Below are 27696 nucleotides of genomic sequence, written 5' to 3' on the forward strand. Positions count from 1 at the left end.
TATAAGCATTGATCCAATACTCTAAGAGTTTATCCTGAGAAAACAATCAGAAATATACTGAAATACAAGAGTTTTATTTACATGTTTACAGCATGGTCCTGTTTTTAAAAACAAACTCCCTCGGAAAAAATGAATGAATACATGAGAATGTTAGCATTAATATTTCTGAATGATGAAATGATATACATTTTCATAAGCAAATTTTCTTATGTAACTTTATGTTCATATTTTTAAGTAATAACTTACGAAGGCAGAAAACACAGCACAACTGGGATTCAAATCTAGGTATGTCTGAGTCATGTTTATTAATATGTACTTTGTACAACAGTATCATATGGATAGTAGGAGATGAGTATAAACAGTTAGGATTTGCCTAAAATTCATTAAGTGCTCAGTAAAGAGCTGTGGTTGTTTATTTTTTGTTGGTGGTAGTGTTCACAGTGGTAATAATGGTAGTATCAATGGCAGTGGTAGATGAAAAATAGGTCACAAGGAAGTGCTTGAAAGAGTCATAAAAATAACAATAATGCCAGAATCTAAATACAATTAAGGTTTCCAGTAGTTGACGAAAACCAATACCAGAAAAGCAATAGATTGTTTCATGGTATTTTATTTGGAAATGCAATAATGTTTAAAAAAAATCTGAGATGCCACATAATAGATGTGTGGCCTTGAATAGTCTGAGGATATGATGTTGATCTGTTTCCTTTTCTATAAGACAAGACGTATAATATTATACTTGACAGTTTGATATTTTCATGGAAGTGTGAAGTATCATAGTATATGACAAGCATTCAATACAGTTATGGACACGTGGTATGAGAAAATAGTTTTTCTTCCATTTGTTTCCTTAAAATAGTATACAAATGATTTTATTTTCATGAAAAAAAATCTTCATTAAAAATGCTCACATAAACTTTTAAGTCATTATGTGCAGATCTAAATACAGACTTTGACATTTTTAAGCATAATGACATCATACCTTGTATCCTTTTTCACATTTTAATTTATTTTTCAAGTATATGTATTTCTTCTAACTGAATGGTGGTATCCTCCAGGGAAGAGGCTGGGTGTAGTATTTTTATTATTCCTAATGCGTGACACCTGGAAAATAGAAGGTCCTTATTTTTCTAGTTGGGTTTAAGAATCAGGAATAACAGGCTAACTATTATTAATAGAAAAGTGGAGATGAGAAGTTAGCACAACCTGAAGCTGCTGTGTTACAAACATGAACATGAATTCCTAGGAAACGACACAAAGACTAAAAACATTCCCAGAAATAATTAAGAGAAAGTTAAGAAACTGTAGGAAATAGTCAATGTGAAAAAATTATATTTACATGAGAATTAGATGTGAGGTATTTATGCCTCTGCTTTTGAGAGCAGCTAATGTATGTGTCTTATCATCAGGTTGATGTCCTAGTTAGCTTTTACATACCTGAAGTCTTGAGAAAATCCTCTGTGGGCACTGGCTTATGAAAAGAGGCAGTCCTTGAACATGGTAAAAGTAACATTCTAAGAGGACAAAAGGCCACACATTCAGTGTTGAAACTGATGAATGCAAAAATTGCTTTGTAAATAGAGTTCTACAGCATTGAAATTTGAAAGATATATTATTCCCCTTTTGCATTGACTCTGGATCTTCTAATGAACTCGCATGTTTCTTGATTCTCTATGTTGGTAAGACAGTTTACTGGTGTTAACAAATCTGAGGAATCTGGTATACTGACCCAGAGAGGGCAAGATGATGTTTTATAACAGATGAATGAAAATTAAAAGATGCTAACATTATTGGTTACCAAGCAGGTGAGATCCTTGTAATTTAGGCCCTGAATCTTTTCATGGGTTTTTGGGGTAGAAAATGTGTACCTCTTGCACACTGCTTTAAGTTCCCTTAGACCATTTTTGTTTTGGTTTGTTTTTGGCTTGCTTTTGCTTAAACCATGGCTGCAGCACCCAGCTTTTCTCAGGTGTGACCTGACATCATCTCATTTCAGCAAGACTTTATCTTTCTTCTGCACTGGGGATTTTCTGGGTTTTGCTGCCATGATAACTGTTGTGAAAACCTACCAAATAATTCTGACATACTCACAACCTTGGAATTTTCCAGAGTAAAACTTGATTTATGAGATACGAAAGCTAGTAGATAAAATGTATTCCTCTTTCTTGTCTCAGAATTAAAATTCTGGGGTGTGCACTCTCCATGTTCTTAAGTGTCCTGAGAGGAATCATGCCTTATTTTCTCACAATGCTTACCTACTCCATAACATACTCTAGGTTTGCTTTCCTTCCTTCAGTAACTGTTTTAGTCCTCATTGATTTTGTTCATGGAGATCAGTCCTCAAAATAAATAATATGCATGCAAACATTTGTCTAAGACTTAGCTTTTGGGGAGAGCCCAGACTAAAAGTGGGGAGAATGGTCACATACAGCAGTTTCTCAGAATGGGACTCTGGATGTGGGTCTTTCAAATGTCAGTGATAAGGACTCCTGCTGAAAAGTGGGAGGGGGACAGTCCCTGACTCGTTCCTGTGTCAAAAGTCTCTTTAAAAGTGTAAAAGGTATTACGAAGAATCATTTGTGGTAGAGTGGAATCCTGTGCCTGCGAAGTTTGAAACCGGTTTCTGTAAGTGGTGATGGTCACTTAAACATTATTGGGTAGAAGGACTGTGGGATTGGCTGGTTTTTGTTAGTAGCCTTGAAAAATAAGAAAAGAAAAAGGCCAGTGTATCATACTAGTCAACTGTTAGCTCAAGGCACCTGGTGAAAATCAGAAAACCTCCAAGGCAGTGTATAAAGAGCACTTGATTTCTGCAACTGCAAAGAAGTCTTTGATCAAAATCTGGCCTAGTTAGCAGTCAGCATAGCATACAACTACAGCACACAATAGAGACTGAAGGCTTGGTCTCTTTGTCTTCCAGGCCAAATTTAGTGTCTGACACAAGAACATGACTCTGTAACTTGGAATGTAGATATTTTGGTACAAATGCTTGATGATCTTTCAACTCTAGTTTCTCCTGGACTTTACAGCCATAAGTTGTAATTTCCTCCTCTGTTTAGACGAGATGAGCATCCTTGGCTTAGTGATGACAGTTATCTCACTGGAATATACTAGCTCACAATCAATGCTTGTTTTCCATGAGTTACTGTAACGTCTCTAATATTTGCTTGTTGATCAATAAGTTGGATAGCTTTCCAGTGTATTTTGAAGGTGGGGAGTACAGTCCTTACTGTTCTAAGAGATAGTTTCCTCACCAAAACAGTTGGACATGACTGAGCGACTGCCATGCACACGGGGTATTTTGAAAGTGGGGAATACAGTTCTAATTTAAAAAGCTGCTCAGTAAAAAAGTTGATTTTGTATACATAACTCATCTATTCTGGTAGGAAGGAGGGAACACATATGGAGAAATCTTGGGATAACTGAACCAGAGAGAGTGGAATAGAAGGCTGGAGAGGGGAGAATTTAATGACATAGTAGTCATCTTGTATAATTTTTAGTGTATAATGTTTATGTATCAGTCTGTCCTACCAGCTGATCAAATGTTAACAGAAAATTAAGGAAGACTATGCTTGGAGTTGTTTTATAATAAAGAGAATGTTAAAATATAATGGCATTTACATCAAGTTTATAGAAAGACAGTTCAGTTCAGTTGCTCAGTCGTGTCCGACTCTTTGTGACCCCATGAATCACAGCACACCAGGCCTCCCTGTCCATCACCAACTCCCGGAGTTCACTCAGACTCAAGTCCATCGAGTCAGTGATGCAATCCAGCTATCTCATCCTCTGTCATCCCCTTCTCCTCCTGCCCCCAATCCCTCCCAGCATCAGAGTCTTTTCCAATGAGTCAACTCTTCGCATGAGGTGGCCAAAGTACTGGAGTTTCAGCTTCAGCATTATTCCCTCCAAAGAAATCCTGGGACTGATCTCCTTCAGAATGGACTGGTTGGATCTCCTTGCAGTCCAAGGGACCCTCAAGAGCCTTCTCCAACACCACAGTTCAAAAGCATCAATTCTTTGGTGCTCAGCTTTCTTCAGAGTCCAACTCTCATATCCATACATGACCACTGGAAAAACCATAGGCTTGTCTATACGGACTTTTGTTGGCAAAGTAATGTCTCTGCTTTTCAATATGCTATCTAGGTTGCTCATAACTTTTCAAGTGTGTGAAAATTTTCTTAGATTAAAAGCAAACTTCTTCAGATTTTGAAGGAATATTCTCTCCCCACTGGAGAATTTACACCAGCAAGAGAATAATCAAGTAAAACTGATAAAGTTTGCTAAAGCTTCAGGATGTTGTAGGCATTGCCAAAATGAGCATTTCCATTTCTAACATATGTTGCGTTTATCTTTATGAACAGTATCTCAGGAAGAAAAAAAATGAATGCCAGAAGGATAAAGATCTACATTTTCATTTGGAAATCTGAATGTCATTTTGGGGAAGTATCATTTTCCCACTATAAGATAGTAATTCAGAGAAAAATATTTCAATTTCTGTTTTTCTTCCTAGAGTTTTATTCCTCTTGGGATACTTTTTTTTTTTTTTTAAGACAGAGCCCTTTCATTCATTCAGATTATTACATTATTTCAACTAAAAGCACAGTTGGTGGATTGGATCCATTTTACACAAAGCATTTCCCTACTGTTCTGATACCTATTTCTAAAATGCAAATCAGTATACTTCACTAATGCTCCCATATTAATCACCATGGTGACTGCAGCCATGAAATTAAAAGACGCTTACTCTTTGGAAGGAAAGTTATGACCAACCTAGATAGCATATCGAAAAGCAGAGACATTACTTTGCCAACAAATGTTTGTCTAGTAAAGGCTATGGTTTTTCCTGTGGTCATGTATGGATGTGAGAGTTGGACTGTGAAGAAGGCTGAGTGCCGAAGAGTTGATGCTTTTGAAGTGTGGTGTTGGAGAAGACTCTTGAGAGTCCCTTGGACTGCAAGGAGATCCAACCAGTCCCGTCTGAAGGAGATCAGCCCTGGGATTTCTTTGTAAGGAATGATACTGAAGCTGAAACTCCAGTACTTTGGCCACCTCATGCAAAGAGTTGACTCATTGGAAAAGACTCTGATGCTGGGAGGGATTGGGGGCAGGAGGAGAAGGGACAACAGAGGATGAGATGTCTGGATGGCATCACTGACTTGATGGACGTGAGTCTGAGTGAACTCCAGGAGTTGGTGATGGACAGGGAGGCCTGGGATGCTGAGATTCATGGGGTCGCAAAGAGTCGGACACGACTGAATGACTGATCTGATGTGATCTGATCTGATAGAATGCTAGGGGGCTTCCCAGGTGGCATAGTGGTAAAGAATGTCCTGCTAATGCAGGAAATAAATGAGACCTAGGTTTGATCCATGGGTCAAGAAGAACCCCTGGAGGAGGACATGGCAACCCACTCTTGTATTCTTGCCTGGAAAATCCCACGGAGAGAGGAGCCTGGTGACTTATAATCCATGGGGTCGCTAAGAGTTGGACGTGACTGAGTAACTGAGCACACATGTAGCGTGCTAGAATCAGTTGTTAATTTTCAGCAGCTTTGGTCCATCACTTTCTATTCCTGTCCTGACTGACTACACGATACAAAAGGGTGTAACATGTAAGGTTCACTCTTCCTATTTTCTGATTCAGAGAATATAACATTGGTCAGCATACTAAGGGTAATTTCAGCATCATCAATGCTGCTGCTGCTGCTAAGTCGCTTCAGTCGTGTCCGACTCTGTGCGACCCCATAGACGGCAGCCCACCAGGCTCCCCCATCCCTGGGATTCTCCAGGCAAGAACACTGGAGTGGGTTGCCATTTCCTTCTCCAGTGCGTGAAAGTGAAAAGCAAAAGTGAAGTCGTTCAGTCGTGTCCGACTCTTCGCGACTCCATGGACTGCAGCCCACCAGGCTCGTCTGTCCATGGGATTTTCCAGGCAAGAGCACTGGAGTGGGGTGCCATTGCCTTCTCCAAGCATCATCAATAGCTTAGGACAAATGGTCCCCCATCCTGAATGTGCCAGGAGGTAGTCCATTTGTGTCTGCATAAGCTAAGCAACTGCTCTACCTCCTCCAGGCCCTGCTGAGTCTATACACAAAACTTTCTGATGATTTTCAGGCTGATAACACTATATTACATGTTGTCTACCTACCGTAAAGCCAGTATTGGGTTTTACCTTTGGAGGAAATTCCATCTGGGTTCAAAGTTAAGGTTGTGGCTAACCTTTTTTGATATGTAAAAATTATAAAGTTATTAATACCTGTTACTCTCTTCTTTGATTTAAATTGGGATAACTACCTGTTTGCAAGCATTAATTGTGTATATAAAGTGATTAATGTAGTATTTGATCCACAATTGTAGTCAAAAATCTAGCAAGTTATTTCTATTACAATGAATTACAGCTCTTTGTTGGGGAGGAAGAAATTTTCCTCTGCCTTTCAAGGTGTTCCTGGCTGGTCTAAGAATTAAACTGACATGAGACATTAACAGGAGAAAATCAAACAAAGTTTAGTAATATGTATATCTAGGAGAGACCCAGAAAAATTGAGTAACTTGGCAACATGACCAAAATACTCAACCTGAATATAAGTTTAAGCTCAAGACAAAAGTGGATGTTGGAGGTAGTGGCTTGGGACTTCACAGGGAAAGAAGGCAATTTACATGGAGATGGACAAGCAAAGATTTGGAAAATGAGTGTTGACTATGCCATGCAGAGACAATGGACACAGAATGGACTGTTACCTCTAAACCCTGCAGAGAATCCCCCCACCACACCTCACCTGTATGTTTTGCAGATGTCTCTGATGACAGCTCTATTATGGGACAGGCCCTCTATCTAAATATTTTTAGGCATAAAGGGGAAGGCCGCAGTTTATTCCTGAGTCTTTGGAGCCGTTATTGTTTTCAGCTCAAAATAATTTAGATGCCAAATGCATTTGGGGGAGGCAAGTGTGGCTCCCTTCAGCCTTCAGATAGTTGGCTTCCATTTAGAATATTGAATTCCCAACATGGAATTTTATTCATTGTAAAATTTAGAAAATACCTGAAAAAATTAAAAAAACATGTATTTTTAAAGCTAGCAAAAACCGGGGATTAAAAAAGAAACAACTAAAGATTAAATTCCAGAGAAGTATCAGAATTTTCCAGAAAACTGGACAGCATTGGTTCAATTCCTTTGGGCATATACTCAGTCTTGGGATGCAGGTGAGCATAGTATCAAGCCTGACAAACGTAAAGACGCTCTGCTGGTATAATTAGAAGCCAGTGGAATGGCTAACCATTTGAGCTAGAATGCTGTATTAGAAAGAACTTATTTGCCTCTGTGATTTTTTCATGCTTAATGGAGGTAGGGATCAAGGTGCCCTCGTCCATTCACCATCTTGACAAAATCAGGAAACGTCATAATACCATTTTAAGTAAATAACCACTGATCCAGAGTTCACAATGCAGAATTGTTTGTCTGTTACCCTCCTCAGTTTCTGCTTTGACCTTCACCATAGGTATCTAATCACACTAGGACGACAGCCTTGTCTAACTCAATGAAACTAAGCCATGCCCGTGGGGCAACCCAAGATGGGCGGGTCATGGTGGAGAGATCTGACAGAATGTGGTCCACTGGAGAAGGGAATGGCAAAACACTTCAGTATTCTTGCCTTGAGAACTCCATGAACAGTATGAAAAGGCAAAATGATAGGATACTGAAAGAGGAACTCCCCAGGTCGGTAGGTGCCCAATATGCTACTGGAGATCAGCGGAGAAATAACTCCAGAAAGAATGAAGGGATGGAGCCAAAGCAAAAAGAATACCTAGCTGTGGATGTGACTAGTGATAGAAGCAAGGTCCAATGCTATAAAGAGCAATATTGCATAGGAACCTGGAATGTCAGGTCCGTGAATCAAGGCAAATTGGAAGTGGTCAAACAAGAGATGGCAAGAGTGAACATCGACATTCTAGGAATCAGCGAACTGAAATGGACTGGAATGGGTGAATTTAACTCAGATGACCATTATATCTACTACTGCGGGCAGGAATCCCTTAGAAGAAATGGAGTAGCCATGATGGTCAACAAAAGAGTCCGAAATGCAGTACTTGGATGCAATCTCAAAAACGACAGAATGATCTCTGTTCGTTTCTAAGGCAAACCATTCAATATCACAGTAATCCAAGTCTATGCCCCAACCAGTAACACTGAAGAAGCTGAACGGTTCTATGAAGACCTACAAGACCTTTTAGAACTAACACCCAAAAAAGATGTCCTTTTCATTATAGGGGACTGGAATGCAAAAGTAGGAAGTCAAGAAACACCTGGAGTAACAGGCAAATTTGGCCTTGGAATACGGAATGAAGCAGGGCAAAGACTATTATTAGAGTTTTGCCAAGAAAATGCATTGGTCATAACAAAAACCCTCTTCCAACAACACAAGAGAAGACTCTATACATGGACATCACCAGATGGTCAACACCGAAATCAGATTGATTATATTCTTTGCAGCCAAAGATGGAGAAGCTCTATACAGTCAGCAAAAACAAGACCAGGAGCTGACTGTGGCTCAGACCATGAACTCCTTATTGCCAAATTCAGACCTAAATTGAAGAAAGTAGGGAAAACCATTAGACCATTCAGGTATGACCTAAATCAAATCCCTTATGATTATACAGTGGAAGTGAGAAATAGATTTAAGGGCATAGATCTGATAGATAGAGTGCCTGATGAACTATGGTATGAGGTTCGTGACATTGTACAGGAGATAGGAATCAAGGCCATCCCCATGGAAAGAAATGCAAAAAAGCAAAATGACTGTCTGGGGAGGCCTTACAAATAGCTGTGCAAAGAAGATAAGTGAAAAGCAAAGGGGAAAATGAAAGATATAAGCATCTGAATGCAGAGTTCCAAAGAATAGAAAGAAGAGATAAGAAAGCCTTCTTCAGCTATCAATGCAAAGAAATAGAGGAAAACAACAGAATGGGGAAGACTGGAGATCTCTTCAAGAAAATTAGAGATTCCAAGGAAACATTTCATGCAAAGATGGGCTCGATAGAGGACAGAAATGGTATGGACCTAACAGAAGCAGAAGATATTAAGAAGAGATGGCAAGAATACACAGAAGAACTGTACAAAAAAAGATCTTCATGACCCAGATAATCACGATGGTGTGATCACTGACCTAGAGCCAGATATCCTGGACTGTAAAGTCAAGTGGGCCTTAGAAAGCATCACTACGAACAAAGCTAATGGAGGTGATGGAATTCCAGTTGAGCTCTTTCAAGTCCTGAAAGATGATGCTGTGAAAGTGCTGCACTCAATATGCCAGCAAATTTGGAAAACTCAGCAGTAGTCACGGGACTGGAAAAGGTCAGTTTTCATTCCAGTCCCAAAGAAAGGCAATGACAAAGAATGCTTAAACTACTGCACAATTGCACTCATCTCACACGCTAGTAAAGTAATGCTCAAAATTCTCCAAGCCAGGCTTCAGCAATATGTGAACCATGAACTTCCAGATAATCAAGCTGGTTTTAGAAAAGACAGAGGAACCAGAGATCAAATTGCCAACATCTGCTGGATCATTGAAAAAGCAAGAGAGTTCCAGAAAAACATCTATTCTTGCTTTATGGCCTATGCCAAAGCCTTTTACTGTGTGGATCACAATAAACTGTGGAAAATTCTGAAAGAGATGGGAATACCAGACCACCTGACCTGCCTCTTGAGAAATTTGTATGCAGGTCAGGAAGCAACAGTTAGAACTGGACATGGAACAACAGACTGGTTCCAAATAGGAAAAGGAGTATGTCAAGCTGTATATTGTCACCCTGCTTATTTAGCTTATATGCAGAGTATATCATGAGAAATGCTGGGCTGGAAGAAGCACAAGCTGGAATCAAGATGCCAGGAGAAATGTCAATCACCTCAGATATGCAGATGACACCACCCTTATGGCAGAAAGTGAAGAGGAACTCAAAAGCCTCTTGATGAAAGTGAAAGAGGAGAGTGAAAAAGTTGGCTTAAAGCTCAACATTCAGAAAACTAAGATCGTGGCATCTGTTCCCATCACTTCATGGCAAATAGATAGGGAAACAGTGTCAGACTTTATTTTTGTGGGCTCCAAAATCACTGCAGATGGTGACTGCAGCCATGAAATTAAAAGATGCTTACTCCTTGGAAGAAAAGTTATGACCAACCTTGATAGCATATTCAAAAGCAGAGACATTACTTTGCCAACAAAGGTCCATCTAGTCAAAGCTATGGTTTTTCCTGTGGTCATGTATGGATGTGAGAGTTGGACTGTGAAGAGGGCTCAGTGCCAAAGAATTGATGCTTTTGAGCTGTGGTGTTGGAGAAGACTCTTCAGAGTCCCTTGGACTGCAAGGAGATCCAACCAGTCCATTCTGAAGATCAGCCCTGGGATTTCTTTGGAAGGAATGATGCTAAAGCTGAAACTCCAGTAATTGGCCACCTGATGCGAAGAGTTGACTCATTGGAAAAGACTCTGATGCTGGGAGTGATTGGGGGCAGGAGGAGAAGGGGACAACGGAGGATGAGATGGCTGGATGGCATCACTGACTTGATGGATGTGGGTCTGGGTGAACTCTGGGAGTCAGTGATGAACAGGGAGGCCTGGTGTGCTGCGATTCATGGGGTCGCAAAGAGTTGGACACGACTGAGTGACTGAACTGAACTAACTGATAGGTTTCATACTGAAGACTTGTAATTGAATTTCCCTGGGACTCTCAACTTTTAGCTTAAATTCAACAATCTATAAGCAATTATATGGTCGTTTTCTTGAATATTTAACTATCAGTCTCATCCTTTGAATGTTGAGAAATTTTACTTCTCTAGAGATATTTACTTTGATGTTTCAGCTTGTGTGTGCTGGGTTTAGTTGCTTCAGTTCAGTCACTCAGTCATGTCTGACTCTTTGCGACCCCATGAATCACAGCACGCCAGGCCTCCCTATTCATCACCGACTTCCGGAGTTTACGCAAACTCATGTCCATTGAGTCGGTGATGCCATCCAACCATCTCATCCTCTGTTGTCCCCTTCTCCTCCTGCCCTCAATCTTTCCCAGGATCAGGGTCTTTTCCAATGAGTCAGCTCTTTGCATCAGGTGGCCTAAGTATTGGAATTTCAGCTTCAACATCAGTCCTTCCAATGAATACCCAGGATTGATCTTCTTTAGGATGAACTGGTTGGATCTCCTTGCAGTCCAAGGGACTCTCAAGAGTCTTCTCCAACACCACACTTCAAAAGCATCAATTCTTCGGTGCTCATCTTTCTTTATAGTCTAACTCTCCATCTGTACATGACCACTGGAAAAACATAGCCTTGACTAGACAGACCTTTGTTGGCAAAGTAATGTCTCTGCTTTTTAGTATACTGTCTAGGTTGGTCATAACTTTCCTTCCAAGTAGTAAGTGTCTTTTGATTTCATGGCTGCAGTCACCATCTGCAGTGATTTTGGAGCCCAGAAAAATAAAGTTTGACACTGTTTCCACTGTTTCCTCATCTATTTCCCATGAATTGATGGGACCAGATGCCATGATCTTAGTTTTCTTAGTTTTCTGAATGTTGAGCTTTAATCCAACTTTTTCACTCTCCTCTTTCACTTGCATCAAGAGGCTTTTTAGTTCCTCTTCACTTTCTGCCATAAGGATGGTGTCATCAGTATATCTGAGGTTATAGATAATTCTCGCAGCAATCTTGATTCCAGCTTGTGCTTCATCCAGCCCAATACATCCCATGATGTACTCTGCATCTAAGTTAAATAAGCAGGATGACAATATACAGCTTGACATACTCCTTTTCCTATTTGGAACCAGTCTGTTGTTCCATGTCCAGTTCTAACTGTTGCTTCCTGACCTGCATACAGATTTCTCAAGAGGCAGGTCAGGTGGTCTGGTATTCCCATCTCTTTCAGAATTTTCTACAATTTATTGTGATCCACCCAGTCTAAGGGTTTGGCATAGTCAGTAAAGCAGAAATAAATGTTTTTTCTAGAACTGTCTTGTTTTTTTGATGATCCAGTGGATGTTGGCAATTTGATCTCTGGTTCCTCTGTCTTTTCTAAAACCAGCTTGAACATCTGGAACCAGCTTAAACAACTAGGTTTAGTTGCTTAGTTTTGTCCAACTCCTTTTTGACCCCTTGGACTGTAGCCTACCTGGCTCTTCTGTCCATGGGGATTCTCCAGGCAAGACTACTGGAGTGGGTTGGCCATTTCCTTCTCCAGAGAATCTTCCCAACCCATGGATTGTACCCAAGTCTCCCACATTGCAGGTGGATTCTTTACATCTGAGCCACCAGGGAAACCCTGTTTTCAGCTTACTCTACTTTAACTCTAGTGTGACCTTCATAACTCTCCCAAATTTCTCTCATTTATTTTTTTTCAATTGTCTTATCATGTCTTTTATAGTTTATTTAAATTGGGACCCATATTTTACTTCTTACTGTGGATTTATTCTCCTTTCCTTTATTAATACTGAAGTTCTTGCTACTTCACATTATCCTCAGTTCTCTTCCAATTTTCCTCTTCCTCGGACTCTTAATTCCAAAGATCAGTTTTATTTTTTGATGAATTTTTATACTATGGAATAAGTATCTTAATATTTTTCAAGTCTTTGCTAGCTGTAGTCTTTGAAGAAACAAAAAGTTCTTTATACATGTAAATTTACAAGTATATCTTTATAAATAAAGTATATTGAGACAATTACTGATTAATTCTTTGGTTATATTTTTTTCTTAAACACATCTCTTTATTGTTTACAGTATTTTCTCATTCAGACTTAACATAGGTTTTCATTTGTTTAATATAATTTGACAATGTAATGATAATGGTGTTCTAATAAAACTTAACTCTGCTTTCAGTTTCCTGAAGCCTTCAAATACCTTAGTCTTGTCACTGCTATAAGTCTGATATTTAAGCTTGAGGACATCATTCTGAGAAAATGAGTGTTCTCATTTTTTAGGATTTGGATGTAGTTAGCAAACATATACATTGCAACAAGGATGTCTTGAACATGCTGTGTTTGGACTAAATAGACACTTTTTTTCTGTTAGTGACCCAATAGAATATCATGACTTTTCCCTTTTATATTTTCATAATCTATGTGCTATGTTTAGTCACTCAGTTGTGTCCGACTCTTTGTGACCCCATGGACTGTAGCCCGCCAGGCTCCTCTGTCCATGGGGATTCTCCAGGCAAGAATACTGGAGTGGGTTGCCATGCCTTCCTCCAGTGGGGCTTCCCAACCCAGCGATTGAACCCAGGTCTCCCACATTGCAGGTGGATTCTTGACCCTCTGAGCCACCAGGGAAACCCGTGAATACTGGAGTGGGTAGCCTATCCATTTTCCAGGGTATTTTCCCCACCCAGAAATTGAACCAGGGTCTCCTGCATTGCAGGAGTATTCTTTACCAGCTGAGCTACCAAGGAAGCCCTTCATAACCTATAAGTATATTTAAAAAAATAACATTGGATATTAATAAGAATAAAACTCTTATGATGCAATATAGTAAATATAGTATAACTGACCTTGAATAATGTGGGTTTGAACTGTGAGGGTCTATTTATACACAGATTTTTTTTTTCCCATTAGCAAATGCTATAATACTATGGTTCTATACAATCCGTGGTTAGTTAAATCTAAGGACATGGAATTGAGGATAGGGCAATGGCACCCCACTCCAGTACTCTTGCCTGGAAAGTCCCATGGATGGAGGAGCTGGGTCAGACATGACTGAGCGACTTCACGTTCTCTTTTCACTTTCATGCATTGGAGGAGGAAATGGCAACCCACTCCAATGTTCTTGCCTGGAGAATCCCAGGGACTGGGGAGCCTGGTGGGCTGCTGTCTATGTGGTTGCACAGAGTTGGACATGACTGAAGTGACTTAGCAGCAGCAGCAGCAGCAGCAGCAGCAGCAGAGTATAGCTAGGGCCAGAATGGTTTTTCAGCTGTGATGGATTAGCGCCCCTAACTCGTATGTTGTTCAGAGGTCAAGTGTGTAGTGTAATGTTTGGGTATGTGTATATATATATTGTGTGTGAGAAGTGTGTTTGCATATATATGTATGTATAAAGAAAGCATCAGAAAGGAGATACTCAGGTGTAAGCAGGATTATTTATGAGTGTCATGATTATGAGTGAAGTTAATTTTTTTCTTTATATGTTTTGGTATTTTTTGAAATTTCTGAAAATGAACATGTAATACTTCCATATGAAAAAAATGGTTTAAAAGTAATCAGCTCTTAAAAATAAAACTCTAAAATCAGATAGGTAGCTTGTTTCTACCCTAAATTCTGAATTTGAATTGTGATTTGGGATCAATTTTATTTTTTATCAAAATGTCATGGAAGCAAATAGGCATTGACCTTTTCCTCTTATTCAGGGATTTTTTTTATCTAAATTTTTTAGTTCTATTTTTGTTAAATGTTAAGTTAAAAACAAATTTTTATAAATTTAAGACTTTTGCACCTCAAAATGTATAAATGCTTCATTTAGCAAATATAAAAGATGTAAAGATTTCTATTAAGTACTGTTTGTTAACAGAAAAATTTGTGAAATCAAACTTCTTTTCTCCCTGAGGTTTTCTTCTTTTTTATTGAAATACAATTGATTTACAGTGTTGTATTAGTTTAACGTGTACACTTAAGTGATTCATATATCTGTGTCTATATTCTTTTTCAGATTATCAAACTTTGTGACATAAAGCTTTACTTTTCTACACCTAAGAATCACAAACAAAATAATAACAGAAACACAAGGATATATGTTTATGTTCATTACTAGCATTGATTATAAAAGCTTAGACATTAGAAATAATCCAAATGTCCACAATTATGAGACTGGATAAGAAATTTATGATATATGTATTCAATGATATTCTGCTCACCTTCGAGAATTAATGAGGTGGTACTATATGTGTGGTCACAAAACAATGCCCATGGCTAAATGGGGGGAGGAAAAGTGAGTTGTAGAATAGTTAACTAGTATGATCACCAGTGATCCCGTTTTGTTATTAAAATGTGCTGGTAAACATGTAGATGTTCTCAGAGAGACCAAGAGAATGGGGAGAGAGGGAGGGCTGGAGAAAGGGCAGTTGGGGAGGGAGTCACAGTGAAGGAAGGAGGGAACTCAGAGAGGGAAGATACAGGAGGAGAGATGAGAAGAGAGGAGGATGGAGGGAGTGGAGCAAGGTGAAGTGGGTGCAGTTAAAGACATAGAGAAACGCTGAGCATCTGTGTGTGGATGGACTGAAATAGGATCGGTGGATTTGAAAAAGAGGTACTTTGCTTTTTACCTTTAAATGATTTAGTGAAGTTTGACAATTCTGTGAAGTAGATGCATTTTTCACGGTAAAATGTAAAATATTTTTGTGTATCAGTTGTTTAGTTGTGTCTGACTCTTTGCAACCCCATGGACTGTAACCTGCCAGACTCCTCTAGTCCATGGGATTCTTCAGGCAAGAATACTGGAGTGAGTTGCCATTTCCTTCTAAAAATGTATTTTTATTCACAAGCAAAATGAAAAGAACCCACAACGAGAAAATGTAACCTACCAAGCAGTTGCTATCTTTAGCATAAAAGCTAAACTTTCAAATCAACTTGGCATTATGAATAAAAGGGCACTGAAAAACACATAAAATGAAATGTAAATAGATAAAAACGTGGAAAAGTATGTGCACCTTCTGGAAAGAAAGAAATATAAATTAAAATATTGATCAGATATTTTTTATCTTCTAAGCAAAGAGTCATTGAAATGTATATTTAGTGTTGATAAAAAATTATACAGTTATAAATTTAAGCATTATTTTATTTTGGAGGCAATCTTATGATACATTTCAAGAGTCACAAGCAATTTTACGTAATTTGCTTTAGTAATTATGCATCTAGAAATGTATTTTGAAATCTGTAAAAATGTGGAATAAGATTTATTTACAATGTTGTTAATCACATCTTAAAGACTTGCATTTTATACAAAATGATGATTGTTATAAAAATAGTAGTTATACAGAATTTGTGTAGCCAATGATTATTTTGAAAAATATTACTGAGTGTCACAGGGGAAGGCTAAAAGAAAATTCAAATAAGAAAATGGGATAAATTGTCGAAGGAGCAAAGTTCCTATAAAGAGTGTGTCTGTGTGTATGCATGTTCTTTGTCTTAAAAGAAGCTCTGAAGTGCCCTTTCCTTCTTTGCTTGTTATTAAAAATATTTATAACAAAATAAACAGATTTTGTAAGTAGCTATTCATGTAGATCATCTTTTTCAAATTTTATCCTTCTGATAATAATAATATTCTCATTTTATAAATTATAGAAACTAAAATTTAGATAAGTATTTATGAAATACACTGCTCTGTTGAAAATTGGGAATCATTTTATAAAAACCCTTGATTGGGCTTCTACAATACAAGGAATGACAAGGCAAAGTGATAGAGAAAAAGTAAGTAAGTAAGTAAGTAAAGTCACTCAGTCGTCTCTGACCCTTTGCAGCCCTATGGACTGTAGCCTACCAAAGTCCTCTGTCCATGGGATTTTCCAGGCAAGAGTACTGGAGTGGAGAGAAAGTGAAAGTGAAGTTGCTCAGTCATGTCCGACTCTTTGTGACCCCGTGGACTGTAGCCCACCAGACTCCTCCATCCATGGGATTCTCCAGGCAAGAATACTGGAGTGGGTTGCCATTTCCTTCTCCAGGGGATCTTCCCGACCCAGGAATTGAACCCAGGTCTCCCACATTGCAGGCAGACACTTTAACCTCTGGGCCACGAGGGAACCCCTAAATTGGTTGGGTCCAAACCCCATTCTACTAATTAATAGCTATTGAAAGTGAAAGGGAAGTTGCTCAGTTGTGTCCTGCTCTTTGCAACCCTATGGACTGTAGCCTACCAGGCTCCTCGGTCCATGGGATTCTCTAGACGAGAATACTGGAGTGGGTTGCCATTTCCTTCTCCAGGGGATCTTCCCAACCCAGGGATTGAACCTGGATCTCCGGCATTGCAGGCAGACTCTTTAACCTCTAAGCCACCAGGGAAGCTGGGTCTTGGCCATATGACCTAAGCTCTTCCTTCCTCAGTTTCTTCAACTGAAGGATGGGAGATAGGATCTCTTTACAGGATTGTCTGGAGAATTACGTGTGTTAATACATTTTAAAGCATTAAGATTAACTTAATATAGATAATGACTAAGAAGTAAACAAAACTAATTATAATTGAATATAATTGTTTCCTTGAGTAACCTTACTAGGCCAAGGCTTGATACTTTTTCCAGTCAAAAATACATGCTTTTTCCAGTTATTCAAATTTAATTGAGAGCCTTGGATTTATGAAATTATTGATTCATATTTAAAGAAAATTCATGGAGATGATTTCCACTCAATATCAATAATTCACTTGAAGGAATTTTATAAATGAACTTTTTGTGCACAGAAATGTCTCTGAATATACAGAACAGTTTGACAAGAATAGTTCCATGGGCTTAGCTGGCTCTTAAGTCATCTGCTTTACTAAAATTATTGATCATTTTGTTATTCATTTGCTCAGTCGTGTCCAACCCTTGCAACCCATGGACTGCGGCATGCCAGGCTTCTTTGTCCTTCACCATCTCCCGGAGTTTGCTCATACTCATGTCCATTGAGTTGATTATGCCATCCAAACCTCTCTTGCTCTCCCATCTCCTTCTGCCTTCAATCTTTCCCAGCATCAGGTTTTTTTTTTTTTTTCCAATGCGTCTTCTCTTTGCAGCAGGTAGGCAAAGTATTGCAGCTTCAGCTTCAGCATCATTCCTGCCAATTAATATTTAGGGTTGATTTCTTTTAAGATTGACTGGTTTGATTTCCTTGCAGTCCAAGGGACTCTCAAGGTCTTCTCCAACACCACAGTTCAAAAGCAGCAATTCTTCAGCACTTAGCTTTCTTTATGGTCCAGCTTTCACATCCATACTTGACTACTGGAAAACCATAGCTTTGACTATAGGAACCTTTTTAGGCAAAGTAATGTCTCTGCTTTTTAATATGCTATCTAGGTTTGTCATTGCTTTTCTTGAGAAGCATCTTTTAATTTCATGGCTGCGGTCACTGTCCACAGTGATTTTGGAGCCCAAGAAAAGAAAGTCTGTCACTGTTTCCATTGTCTCCCCATCTATTTACCATGAAGTGATGGGACTGGATGCCATGATCTTAGTTTTTTGAATGTTGAGTTTTAAAGCCAGCTTTTTCACTCTCCTCTTTAACCTTCATCAAGATGACTTTAGTTCCTCTTCACTTTCTGCCATAAGGATGGTTTCATCTGCGTATCCGAGGTTACTGATATTTCTCTCTGAAGTCTTGATTCCAGCTTATGCTTCATTCATCCTGACATTTCATATGCTGCTGCTGCTGCTAAGTCTCTTCAGTCGTGTCCAACTCTGTGCGACCCCATAGATGGCAGCCCACCAGGTTCCCCTGTCCCTGGGATTCTCCAGGCAAGAACACTGGAGTGGGTTGCTATTTCCTATAAGTTAAATATACTCATCTGCATATATGTTAAATGAACAGGGTGGCAGTAGACAGCCTTGATATACTCCTTTACCAGTTTTGAAGCAGTCCATTGCTCCATGTCCAATTCTAACTGTTGCATCTTGACCTGCATACAGGTTTCTCAGGAGGCAGGTAAGGTAGTCTGGTATTCCTATCTCTTTAAGAATTTTCCAGTTTGATGTGATCTACACAGTAAAAGGCTTTAGCATAATCTATGAAGCAGAAGTAGATGTTTTTTTCTGGAATTCTCTAGCCTTTTCTGTGTCCATGGATGTTGGCAATTTGATCTCTGGTTTCTTTGCCTTTTCTAAATTCAGCTTGTACATCTCGAAGTTCTCGATTCATATATTATTGAAGCCTTGCTTGAAGGATTTTGAGCATTATTTTGTTAGCAGACGAAATGAATGCAATTGTATGGTAGTTTGAACATTCTTTGGCATTGCCTTTCTTTGGATTGGAGTGAAACTGGACCTTTTCCAGTCTTGTGGTCACTGCTGAGTTTTCCAAATTTACTGGCATATTAAGTGCAGCACTTTAACAGTATCATCTTTTAGGGTCTGAAATAGTTCAGCTGAAATTCCATCTAATACCATCTTCAACTATCTTTGTTCATAGTGATAGCCCACTTGACTTCACACTCCAGCATGTCTGACTCTAGATGAGTGATCACACCATAGCAATTATCTGGGTCATTAGGATCGTTTTTCTATAGTTCTCTGTGTATTCTTGCCACCTTTTCTTAACATATTCTGCTTCTGTCAGGTCCATACTGTTTCTGTCCTTTATTGTGCCTTTATTTGCATGAAATATTCCCTTGGTATCTCTAATTTTCTTGAAGAGATCTCTAGTCTTTCCCATTCTATTGTTTTCCTCTATTTCCTTTCATTGTTCAATTAAGAAGGCTTTCTTATCTCACCTTGCTATTCTCTGCAACTCTGCATTCAGATGGGTATATCTTTCCTTTTCTACTTTTCCTTTCACTTCTCTTCTTTTCTCAGCTATCTCTAAGGCTTACGTAAGGTTTTGATCACTGCCTCCCATACAATGTTATGAACCTCCATCCGTGGTTCTTCAGGCTCTCTATCAGATCTAATACCATGAATCTATTTGTCCCTTCCATTGTGTAATCATAAGGGATTTGATTTAGGTCATACCTGAATGCCCTAGTGTTTTTCTGTGTTCTTTAGTTTGAGTCTGAATTTTGCAATAAGGAATTCATGATCTGAGCCACAGTTAGATCCCAATCTTGTTTTTTTCTGACTATATAGACCTTCTCCACAAAGAATATAAATAATTCAGCTACAAAGAATATAATCAATCTGATTTCAATATTGACCATTGACAAGCCAACTCATGTATTACCCCTATTGAAATATGCAGACTATATTGAGTACAATATCAAACTATATTGTGGTTTTTATCCAATATTTAATTGTGAAGGCATTCTAGTCAGATCTATCTACAGATACATATATTTATTTCTGTATATTTATGTACTTGTTTAGGATTATAAATTAGATTATAGGATTATAATTAGATATAGGATTATAATTAGGATTATAAAAATAATTCATAAAATTATTTTTGTATAATATTTTCACATATGAAATTATAACTATATACATATACTGTATACTGTGAATGTATCATTGGAATTTCTGCTTTAATTGGATGACTGTCAATCTTTACACTTCCTTTATTAACCTTGAATTTGGGAATAATATTTTCATTGAACCTGGCATTCAGTGTATGTAGAACTGATTGGAGGATGCAGGGGCACAGATTTTGCTCGTGTGTGTGGATGGTATCAAAACATGTGTGCTTGACTAATGATGCAGAGCTATAGAAATATGTCTTAAAGCAAAGGGTCTCAGTATCTGCTCCATCCAGTGTAGCACCAGTTAATTAAAAAACGTTTACCACATTGCAAACTGTCATCAATTTAATGCTGCTCTGCTTCAAACCAAGCTGTCCTCTTGTGTCAAAAAATATGAAGTTAAATACCCTGAATAATACGAAACTTCAATAGCAGTACAGTATCTGTGTGTGTGTGCGCGCGTGTGTGTGTGCGCGCGTGCGTACATGCGTGTGTGCCCGCCCATATGCACGCACCCATGCATGCTCAGTCATTTCCGACTCTGCAACTGCGTGGACTGTAGCCTGCCAGGCTCCTCTGTCCATGGGATTTCCCAGGCAAGAGTACTAGAGTGGGTTGCCACTTCCTCTTCCAGGGATCTTCCCCACCCAGGGATCGAACCCACATCTAGTGTGCCTCCTACATCGGCAAACAGATTGTTTACCACTGAGCCACTTCAGAAACATGCAACACAGCATAGTTCATATCAATACGGAGAAGTGCTTATGGGGATTGGAATTTGGATTTGTGTTTTAATTTCAGGGCACAATTAAAATATTTGGCAAAATGTCTTACATTCCAACCTATTTAGGAAAAACAAAAAACAAAAAACATTTAATTCATGGGTTTTTTCCTGCATGCTGCTTTTTTTCTCAAGTGTGACATATTCTAGCAGCATGGATTTATAAAATCTTGCCAAAGCATTTTGTTGTAATTTTCCTTTGCCAATAAACACAGCCAGATTCAGAAAAAAAAATGTTATTTTTCAGTTTTAGATTGCTTGAAATATTCATTTTGGTTTGCCCATGATGTGTTACCATTATAGAATCTAAACTTGTACAGATAAAAAATGAGTAATAATAAAATCACAAAAGTAACTTGTTTACATAGGTAAGAGCTATAATTACACCATAGGTGAAGCAAATATTTTTCAAACCTTCTCCTTAAGGAAGTTGGAGATTCAGTATTTGAAGAGATGATTTGGAGACAGTACAAATTATTTCACAATTCAAAACCTATGCATCAAATACTTGGACATTTAGGAAAAATGAGTGGCAAAACTGATGTTCGAAGACAGTTATTCATGTGTAATGGATGACATGTCCTGGAATTTTAAATTTTCAATTTTTCCCTATGGCATCCTTCAACAGATGCTTTCAAATTGACCAGTTGGCTTTTTCCTATTTAGTTCTGGACATTTAGTTTCATGGGTGTTGTGAAACTTGGTTGTTGTCTTGTTTGTTTTGTTTCATAGACACAGGAGATCCTAGAGAGAGAGTGTTTGTTTTCTGGTGTGTATTCCTTCTCAGTGGTAAGAATGATAGCAATGGATATTGTCATATGCCAGGAACTGTTCCAAATGTGTACATGTATAATTTATTTAATGCTCACAGCAATACTGTGAGGTAGATACTATTATCACCTCCTTTTAAAATATGAAGAAGCTGAGACACATAGAGATTAAGTAATTTGCCAAATAAAACAGTTTGCGGCAGGCTAGAGGATTCATCCCAGAATATCTGGCTCGCCTCCCTGTGTGCGGTGAACCACTCGGCTCTATCACGGGGTATGGGTGCTGCCAGGAAGGGGGCTGCTGTACTGACTGCGGGTAGCTCTTTCCTGGATGAAAGAATGGTCTCTGTTAGCAAAATGGAAGCAGGTTTATGAGCAGTAAGTATAAAAGAGAGAGGAAAAAGAGATCAGTGTAATGGAAAAGTAAAACAGAGAAATGGTAAGAGGGAACATGTGAACAAATTCAGAGGCCATAAAACCTGAGTGATTCATGAAACAAGCAAGCAAACCAAAAAACCAGACTGGGGGGTGGGTAGCGCCAAACGTGTCTTGGCCTTTATATTGCGATGACATGGGAAATAACACACTTAGGAATTTTGGGGGCTTCCCCGGTGGCTCAGTGGTATAAAAAAAAAAAAAAGAACCCACTTGCAGTGCAGGAGACTTGCAGGAGATGTGGGTTTGATCCCTGGATAAGGAAGATCCCCTGGAGAAGGAAATGGCAACCCACTTCATTACTCTTGCATTGAAAAATCCCATGGACAGAGCAAACAGGTTGGCTACAGTCCATGGGATCATAAAGAATCAGACATGACTGAACAACTAAACAACAAGGGAGTTTGGGGGAAGTCTTGAGTCTAAAATGTCCTGTGGGATTTTTCCTGTACTGTTGTCTTCATGAGCTTTTGGTTTGCTGAGGGCTTCGTACCTTTGTTTTCAGGATAAAATGTATACAGTTGACTTCCCAACAGATTGAGCTGTTGAACATTCCTCTTTAGGTGTGCAGAAGTGTTGGGGATGAAGAAACATTTTTATTGAGATTGCTTTAAACTGGGATATTTGAATAGACATCTGTCCTTACAGACAATAAGGAAAGTTGGGAGAGTTACGAGAGGAGTGATACTCTTTTTTTTTTTTTTTTAATTGATGTATAATTGAAATATACTTAGCTATTTTATTATATTAGATTCTGGTGTAGAACATAGTGATTCGACATTTGTACGCATCACGAAATCATCACCACAATAGGTGTAGTTGCCAGTATTATCTAGTTACAATATTATCAGCTATGTGTGCCATGCTGTATATATTATTACACATCCGCAATGGGTTATTTATTTTATAACTGGAAGTTTGTTTTTCTTAATCCCTTTAACCCATGTACTCCTCACCACCTCGCCTCTCCTCTTGCAACCACCAGTCTACTCTGCATCTGGGAATCTGAGTTGTACTTTGCTTTGTTTGTTTAGAATCCGTATATAAGTGACAGGCAGTTTTTGTCTTACTCTGTCTGATTTAGTTCACTCGCCATAATCTTTTCAAGGTCTGTCCATGTTGTTGCAAATGGCAAGGTAAATCCTTTTCTTATGGCTGAGTAATATTTCTGTGTCTGTGTGTGTTCTACCTCTTCTTTATCGATACAGCTGTTGATGGGCACTTGGGTTGTTTTCACATCTTGGCTATTATAAGTAATGCTATAGTTACTGAAGGGGTTACAGATACCATTTCAAATTAGTCTTTTCATTTTCTTCAGATAAATACTCAGAGGTATAGAATTTCTGAAGGAGACGCTAGCCCTATTTTTAATTTTTTGAGGGACCTTCATACTGTTTGCCACAGTCCCTGTAGTAGTGTGCGTTACTACCAACAGTGCATAAAGGTTCTCTTTTCTCTACATTTACCAACACTGGTTGAGTGAGTGAGTGAGTGATCGTTACTCAGTCGTTTCTGACTCTTTGCGACCCCACGGACTGTAGCCTGCCAGGCTCCTTTGTCCATGGAAGTCTCCAGGTAAGAATACTGGAGTGGGTTGCTATTTCCTTCTCCAGCCAACACTGGTTATTTTTTATCTTTTTGATAATAGCCAATTTGATAGGTTTGGGATGATATCTCGCTGTGGTTTAGATTTGCATTTCCTTGATGATTAGTGACGTTGAGCATCTTTTCATGTGCTTTCTGGCCATCTATGTGTCTTCTTTGGAAAATGTCTATTTAGATCCTCTTCCCATGTCCACCAGATTGGTTTTTGTTGTTGTTTATGAGTTGTATGAGTGCTTTATATACTTTTAATACTGCTTCCTTATCATATACATATAATTTGCAAATATCTTCTCCCATTCCATAGGTTGCCTTTTCATTTTGTTGATTGTTTCCTTCATTGAGAATAAGCTTTTTAGTTTGATACAGTCCCAGATGTTTGTTTTTGGTGTTGTTTCCTTTGCCTTCAGAGTTAGACGCCGCCCCCCCCCCCCAAAATTACTAAGTGTGATGAGAAGGAGCTTACCACCTGTGTTCAGGTCTTAAATCCATTTTGAGTTAATTACTTTATACAGTGTAAGATGATGATGCAGTTTCATTTATTTGCATATTGCTTGCTGATCTGTCCTTCTGCTTGATCCAGTCTGCTGTTGAACCCCTTAAGTGTATTTTTTGGTCACTGTATTCTTCAGCTTTGTAATTTTCTCTTTGTTGATGACCTCGGTGTTCATCCATTCTTCTCCTGTGTTTCATGAGCATCTTTATTATCATTACTTTGAATACTTTATCAGAGAGAGTACTTGTCTTTATATCACTAAGCTGTTTTTTTGAGGTTTTAAATTTTTTTGTTTGAAATATATTTCTATGTTTCCTCATTTTGTTAAAATCTCCAGTTTCTGTGTATTAAGCAAAGCAAACACCTCCCTCACTTTTGAAGGAGTGGCCTTGTGTAGCTCCTGATCCTCCTTGTTCAGCCCTGCTCTAACTCTTGGTTGTCTCTAAAACTTTTATCATTGTATAAACTTCCTGATTTATTCTTGATATACCCCCATTGTGGAGGGTGTGCTGGAACTGTCAGTATTCCAAGAGGAGGGGTCTTATTTAACACTTATTTTCAGGTTGATTAGATAGCAAACCCTCCAACAGCAGCTTTTAAAGTATGAAATATTTGTAGCAGTGTAGGTCCACCATTGTGGACCTTGAGTCGAGGAGATCTGGGTGACAGTTGTAAAAGTTGGGGATCTAGATGAAATGTATGAGTTCCTTTCTTGAAAGTTTCATTGAGCAGTAGTGAGGTATGTAAGGATGCTGTCTCCCTGCTTACCAGTTCACTGGGAGTGCCTCCTTAGCTTCTAAATGGGTACAAACCTAAAACCTGTCCTTCAAGTTAATGTTCCAGGCTAAGTATATTGATCTTTTTCATAGAAAGAAGGCTGTGCGTGTGATATTTTAGATTCCAATATAAGTGATATCATACTATATTTGTCTTTCTCTTTCTGGCTTACTTCTCTTAGTATATGGTCATCTCTAGTTTTATCTATATTGCTGCAAATGGCATTATGTCATTCTTTTATGGTTAAGCAGTAGTCCATTGTACACACACACACACACACACACACATTCATACCACATCTTCTTTATCCTTTCATCTGTTAATCGACCTTTAGGTTGTTTCCATGTTTTGGCTATTGTGAATTGTAGTTTTATCCAGATATATGCCCAGGTGTGGGGTTGTTGGATTAAAATTAGCCCTATATTTTAAATCAACTATATACTTCAATACAGAAAGAAAGAAAAATAAATAATAAATGAAAAAGCCGTTAAGATAAAGAAACCTGGTCTGGCTGTGTATGTCGTGGTGGTACTCAGAAGATGGGCAAGAAAGAGTTATCTTTCTGATGGTTACAGTCCCATGGAAGTCTGGAATGCCAGTGCCCCTGGCTGGCCAAGAATTGTTCCTGTGTGGGTTGTGCATTCCCACTGGCTTTAGCTAGGTAGCTGGATGAGGGTAGGGAACGGCTTGCTCTGTCTTGAGCTTTGCAACATGAGAGGGTCTTGTCTGTCTATACCTGTTTATACATGTCTGTCTGCACCTTGTTTGTCTGTCCTGTGCCCTACAACTTGTACTCTCCAGCCCCAGCTGGGAGGTGGCAGAAGGTGGTCGTCCTTCTGCAGCTTCAGAAGGACGACAGGCTAGAGGTGCAGCCACTTGCCTGCAGCTGTCTTAGCTCGGTGGCAGGTGAGCGAAGCCTCAAAACTTGCCCCTGTGGTAGCAGACTAGGTGGAGAGTGCAAAAATCTCGTGACTGCCAGGTCATTGGCTCTGTCTCCAGGTAGTGTTTCAGCTGTGCTCTGCCTCTCCAACTGAAGCTGTTAGAGTAGCCAATGAATCACCATCATGCACAGTCTAGGCACTTTTCAAACTGGTGCTCTTTTTTTTTTTTTTTGTCTTTATCTCAGGATTAGTGAGACTGAATGCAAGTCCGTTAAGAGAGGAATCTCAGTTTTCTATAGCACTTTGGGACTCTGATGTCAGCCCTGCTGGTTTTCTAAACCAGATGCTTTGTGGGCTCTTCTCTTCGGTGCCGATCCCAAGGGTTAGGATGCCTATTGTGGGGCAGCAGTACCTCACTCCTTGAGGGAGAATCACTTTCTGAGATCCTTCTCCATAGTGTGTTGCTGCACTGGAAGTGGGTATTTTGCATGACCTTGTCTCTCTCTCTTACCCATTTTGATGTGGTTCTTTTATTCTTTGTTGTGGAGAGCAGATATTTTTCTGCTCATCTATTTTTCAGATATTTTTCAAAGGGAAATGATCTGTATGTATCTGTGTATTGGGTGTGTCCATGGGAGGAGGTGTCTTCAGATTCTTCCTATGCCACCATCTTGGACTTTGCCTCCCAAAGAGTGATACCTTGGGGATAAAAGTTACACTGTAGATGGAAGGTCCACGATAGCATTTGTCAAGAGGATGCTTTTCTTTTTTAGATAGATATTTAAAATCTTCTTTTTGTTCTTCTGTCATTTTTATTACGCATCCATGTTATGCATCTTAAAGTATCCCACTTACACAGACAGACACCTAGACACAACTTAAGTCTCTGCTCTTTAAGGATAAAAAGTTAATTTTATTGTAAACTCAGAGATGTACTCTGACCCAAAGCAAAGAAAGAGAGGAAAACAAAAAAGGAGGGTGGTGAGGTTGAGGTCAGTTAATCATGAAAGTGAACAAATGGGCAGACAGATCTGTACAAGATAGGTCAAAAGCAGTATGGGGTGAACAGAGTCTAATAATTAGGAGAGGAGATAGTGGGTGAAAGATAGGACCTAGCATGGACTCAGCGCACTATTATCTTCACAGAGTTTTCTGGGTACAGTAGAAGGGGTTATCCACATTTAATGTAATTAATAAAGATTTAAATATCAACACTGTATAAATTTTATTTGGCTTTATATTATAAAATTTTGTTTTAACCAGACTTTTTTGTCTTGTAGAAGAATAAAATGCATCTAGATCTGGTTAAAGAAATAATCATGCATTTATGTGGTATATTAAAATGATATGAAATTCTATTAACTTTATGTTTACAATGAATTGTATTTAAAAACACCATTAAAATGATATTAGAAATGTATATTTCCTTATGGAATACCCATATTATGACCATTTCTTGATTTATGGTTACTCTGAGTGTAAAATATATACATCTATTAAAATTAGCACAGTATAATTTATAGTGAATGTATGCTTTCCATACATAATCACACATACTATAAATCAACATATTTTTCTTTACTGTCTTGATTTTCCTGAACTATAATACACTTATAAAAATTATATATGACTTAGGGAATAGATGAATCTAAATTTATTTGCATATAATAATACATTTGCATATAATAATAATTTATTTGCATATAATAATATATAACATAAGAGACAGGAAAACCATCCCTTAACAATCTGAATTAGCAAATTATTCTATAAACTGAATTTTAAAAAAAGAAATGAACATACCATTAGTCTCTCTACATACTCCCTTCATTAAATGTATAAATAAAATTTTT

General features: G+C 38.5%; 1 pseudogene; it reads left to right on the forward strand.

Annotated features, from left to right (window-relative positions):
* LOC113897920 overlaps window positions 1-26267 on the forward strand; it is a 172870-nt pseudogene extending 146603 nt beyond the window's left edge.
* The last annotated feature ends 1429 nt before the right edge of the window (window positions 26268-27696 follow it).

The sequence above is a fragment of the Bos indicus x Bos taurus genome, chromosome 8, assembly GCF_003369695.1.
Source record: "Bos indicus x Bos taurus breed Angus x Brahman F1 hybrid chromosome 8, Bos_hybrid_MaternalHap_v2.0, whole genome shotgun sequence".
Taxonomy (NCBI): domain Eukaryota; kingdom Metazoa; phylum Chordata; class Mammalia; order Artiodactyla; family Bovidae; genus Bos; species Bos indicus x Bos taurus.